The sequence below is a fragment of the Babylonia areolata genome, chromosome 22, assembly GCF_041734735.1.
Source record: "Babylonia areolata isolate BAREFJ2019XMU chromosome 22, ASM4173473v1, whole genome shotgun sequence".
Lineage (NCBI taxonomy): Eukaryota > Metazoa > Mollusca > Gastropoda > Neogastropoda > Buccinidae > Babylonia > Babylonia areolata.
The window spans coordinates 37,807,632-37,812,631 of record NC_134897.1 but is presented as its reverse complement, the minus strand read 5'-3'; the positions used below and the strand labels follow the sequence as shown (position 1 = coordinate 37,812,631).

Here is a 5,000-nt window from a genome sequence, read left to right as displayed (position 1 = left end):
ACCACCCTTCCAACAACACTGTGCAAATCGTAAAACACGCGAGAAGGGGGAACGGGGTGGCGGTGAGAAGAACACTTGTAGTAGGTAGTAAGTAACCCTACACCAGCATCACCACCATCACATAATTATAATGAACGCGAGCAGCTGAAAACGGGAAGTTGTTTTGTTTTACGATTATGTCACCACCACCCACCACCACTCAGCTGATAAAGGCCACGAAATTTAAAAAAAAAAAAAAAAAAAAATCAAAACAACTAAGGTATATCGTTAGGTTTTTTTTGTTTTGTTTTTTTCTTTTTCTTACTTTTTTTTTTCACATTCACCACATACACAAAACTTCAAAACTTTGCGCTGTGTCGACTCTTTCAAGAAGTTTAGGATATGAAAACAAAAACCACCAACAATACTCCAGAAGTTTGAAAAAAGAAAAAAAAAAAAAAAAAAGAAAGAAAATAAAATTCCCAAGCCAAACTTCAACCACCACCACCACCACCACCACCACTACGCCACCGGCTTCAGTGAAGCGTGAAGTGACGCTGTGTTGAGTTTATGAACACAAGGGGCCCGAGACACAACTAGGATATTATTCACGATGAGATGAGTAAGTGTACTTCCTCTTTTTTTTGTTGTTGACAACTTCTCCTTGTCAGGTCTCGCTTCTTCTGAAGAACTTTGAGGTGGAGCGGCGATTTTTCAAACCCGACTCTCTCATGCTGAAAAAAGCAGGTTAGGTTTGACTCGCACACACTTTTTCTTTCTCTCTTTCTCTCTCTCTCTTGATCTCTAAACTGTCTTTGCGTGCGTGCGTGCGTGCGTGTGTGTGTGTGTGTGTGCCTGACTGCCTGCCTGCCTGCCTGCGTGCGCGCAAGGTTTGTTGAGCAGCTGGCTCGCTGGTTAAGTTTGGGAGAGAGGGGAGGGAGAGAGGAAACAGTGTGTGATATATTCGCTGTGGTCCTCCCTGTTCAAATCGGGGTTTGTGTGAAGGAGGACAGCACAGAGAGAGAGAGAGAGAGATAGCGAGAGAGAGAAAGAGAGCGAGAGAGAGAGAAGGGTGGATAGGGCATGGAGATAAGTGTACAAAGAGCAGAGAAAACAGCAAGTTGGTGGAAGTTCCGACACTCGTCGTAGTACAGTAGTTGCCGCGAGACTCCCCATTGCACAGGCTGTTGCCATCATCACGCGCACACACGTGCGCCACACACACACGTGCGCCACACACACACACTCTCTCTCTCTCTCTCTCTCTCTCCGTATGTGTGTCAAACCACTATTGCAATACTTATATATAGTCATACAGACTCAGTCACTGTCCTACATACTTTTTTTTTTTTTTTTTTTTTTTGTCATTTAGATTCATTTTCATTTCCTCTTTGATCTGAGGGCCGGACGAAAAAAAAAAGGATATGCATGTTTATTCCACTTCCCCCAAAGTCGCCCCCCTCATGTCATTTTTTTTTCTTCATCCTATTTCAGTGTAACTTTGTTTAGAGTGGGGCTTTGACCTTCATCTGAATTAAACTCAAACTCTCTCTCTCTCTCTCTCACTCTCTCTCTCTCTCTCTCTGTACACACACACACACACATACACACACACACACACACACACACACACACATATATATATATATATATATATATATATATATATATATATATATATATATATATCACGCAAACCAATCGAAATGCTGATCACTGCTCCACCATCATTTGAGGACAAGAAATACTGATTATTATCAGATAAAGAATAAACACTGTTAATCTTATTTTTATTTTATTTTATTTATTTATTTATTTTTTAATATAAGGCACATAATTGAAACCATGTGCATCAGTCAGATAAAGTCCATATACGCTACACCACATCTGCCAAGCAGGTGCCTGACCAGCAGCGTAAGCCAATGCGCTTAGTCAGGCCTTGAGAACAAAAAAGAGAGAAAAAAAGGTGAATAAAGAATAGATGAGCTTAAATAAATAAATAAATAAATAATTATAATATAAAAAAGGTAGTAGTAATAATAATAATAATTTTTTTCTTTTTTTTTTTTTTTGCCTGACCAGCAGCATAATGACCCAACGCGCTTTAGTCAGGCCTTGAGTGCATACTTACCTATCATAGCGGATTTCTTCTACAGAATTGTGACAGAGGACAACGCTCTCGTTGCCATGGGTTCTGTTTCCAGTGCGCCAAGTGCGTGCTGCACACGGGAGGGACCTCGGTTTATTGTCCCATCAGTCCGAATGACTAGACGCCCTGTTTGATTTTCCAGTCACACTGCGGAGAAAGGGCAAGGGCGCACGAGTGGGCTTTTACGTGTATGACGGCCGTTTTTTACCCCGCCATGTAGGCAGCCATACTCCGTTTTCGGGGGTGTGCATGCTGGGTATGTTCTTGTTTCCATAACCCACCGAACGCTGACATGGATTACAGGATCTTTAACGTGCGTATTTGATCTTCTGCTTGCATATACACACGAAGGGGGTTCAGGCACTAGCAGGTCTGCACATATGTTGACCTGGGAGATCGTAAAAATCTCCACCCTTTACCCACCAGGCGCCGTCACCGTGATTCGAACCCGGGACCCTCAGATGGACAGTCCAACGCTTTAACCACTCGGCTATTGCGCCCGTCAAGGGCGGGATTCGAACCCACGCACCCTCACGGTCTCTCTGTATTGGCTGGCAGCTGAGCGTCTTAACCATTCTGCCACCTTCCTCCTTACTTCCTCTTTACGGGCGCAACAGCCGAATGGTTATTGAAGCGTTGAACTTTCAATCTGAGGGTCCCAGGTTAGAATCTCGGTAAAGCCGTCTGGTGGGAAAAGGGTGGAGATATTTTTTCGATCTTCCTTGTCAACATATGTGCAGGACCTGCTAGTGCCTGAACACCCTTTTGTGTGTATACGCACGCAGAAGATCAAATACGTTAACGATCCTGTAATCCGTGTCAGCGTTCGGTGGGTTATGGAAACAAGAACATACCCAGCATGCACCCACCCGAAAACGGAGTATGGCTGCATACACAGCGAGGTAAATAAACAAAACATGCACCGTAAAATGTTACATGTCTGTCTGAGTGTGTATGTGTGCATGCATGAAATCTGATTGAATAAAACAGGAAACGAATGATGAGCGCCCAATGGCAGCCGTCAGTCGGCTAAGTCTGCCCACGTAGGCAGCCTGTTGCGCAAATGACCCTGAGTTTGTAAAGCGCTTAGTGCTTGGCCTCCGACCGAAGAAGATAGGTGCTGTATAAGTGCCCATATCATTCGATCACAATAAATCAAGCAGGGCTGAACGCGACGGGCACACTCTGCTTTGAAACAAAATGTATCACCCCCAGATTTGGTTAGATAAAACAACAACAACAACAACAACAACAACAACAACAACACACACACACACACACACACACACACACACACACACACACACACACACACACACACACACAAAACAACCAAAAAAACCAACCAAACAAACAAACAAAAAACGTACTGAGCGAACCTTACAGGTAGAAGGGACAGAAACTTTCCAAGAAAAAAAAAAGATTCCTTGTCTAGAAAGACAGACAAAAAAGGAAACACTGCAAAAAAAAGGAGAGAAAAAAAAAGTGATTTCCATGCTTGTTGGATTTGCATGCGTGTTTGTTTGTTTGTGTTTGTTTGTTTGTTTGTGTGTGTGTGTGTGTGTGTGTGTGTGTGTGTGTGTGTGCGTGCGTGCGTGCATGCGTGCGTGCGTGCGTGTGTGTGTGTGTGTGTGCGTGCGTGCGTGCGTGCGTGTGTGTGTGTGTGTGTGTGTAAAATATCAAACAATTAAAAACAAAATAGAGAGAGATTCAAGATTCAAGATTCAAAAGCTTTATCACCCAAGGATAAATATTTCAGGCATTGCCCAGTCTTCAAATCTGTCCTCGTGACAACAAGAAACAAGAAAGAATATCTCTGTGGCACAGGGGTTTACAAGAGAAAAGAAAGAGGAAGTTTGTGGCACAGTGGTTTACAAGAGACAAGAAAGAGGAAGTTTGTGGCACAGGGGTTTACAAGAGACAAGAAAGAGGAAGTTTGTGGCACAGGGGTTTACAAGAGACAAGAAAGAGGAAGTTTGTGGCACAGGGGTTTACAAGAGACAAGAAAGAGGAAGTTTGTGGCACAGGGTTTACAAGGGACAAGAAAGAGGAAGTTTGTGGCACAGGGGTTTACAGGAGACAAGAAAGAGGAAGTTTGTGGCACAGTGGTTTACAAGAGACAAGAAAGAGGAAGTTTGTGACACAGTGGTTTACAAGAGACAGGAAAGAGCAACGTTGTGGCACAGGGGTTTACAAGAGACAAGAAAGAGGAAGTTTGTGGCACAGGGGTTTACAAGAGACAAGAAAGAGGAACTTTGTGGCACAGTGGTTTACAAGAGACATGAAAGAGGAACTTTGTGGCACAGGGGTTTACAAGGGACAAGGAAGAGGAAGTTTGTGGCACAGGGGTTTACAAGAGACAAGAAAGAGGAACTTTGTGGCACAGGGGTTTACAAGAGACAAGAAAGAGGAACTTTGTGGCACAGGGGTTTACAGGAGACAAGAAAGAGGAACGTTGTGGCACAGGGGTTTACAAGAGATTAAACTAGCGTGTAGAAGCACCAAAAAATAAAGGAAAGGAAGAGGAGGGGGAGAAAGAAAAGTAAAGAAAGAAAGAAAGAAAGAAAAAAAGAAAGAGAGAAAAGAAACAAAGACAGAAAGAGAGAAAGAAAGAGAGAAAAGAAACAAGGAAAGAAAGAAAGCAAAGAAAGAAAGAAAGGAGAGAAAGAGAGAAAAGAAACAAAGACAGAAAGAGAGAAAGAAAGAAAAGAAAGGAAAGAAACAAAGAAACAAAGAAAGAGAGAAAAGATAGAAAGAAAGAAAGAAACAGAGAAAGAAAGAGAGAAACGAAACAAAGAACGAAAGACAGAGAGGAAACGAAAGAGAAACACCCGTAGGTGCTGGGGAGGACCCAGAGAAGCACTGTCTCCAC

The 5,000-nt window shown here is 43.0% G+C and overlaps 1 protein-coding gene across 1 annotated transcript in view; it reads right to left on the bottom strand.

Moving 5' to 3' along the window:
* LOC143297342 (FMRFamide receptor-like) overlaps window positions 1–158 on the bottom strand; it is a 455,696-nt gene extending 455,538 nt beyond the window's left edge. Inside the window, exon 1 of the mRNA XM_076609638.1 lies at window positions 1–158. This exon is cut by the window's left edge and continues 98 nt beyond it. The gene's annotated coding sequence lies outside the window, so the exon portion shown is untranslated.
* Window positions 159–5,000: the final 4,842 nt, after the last annotated feature.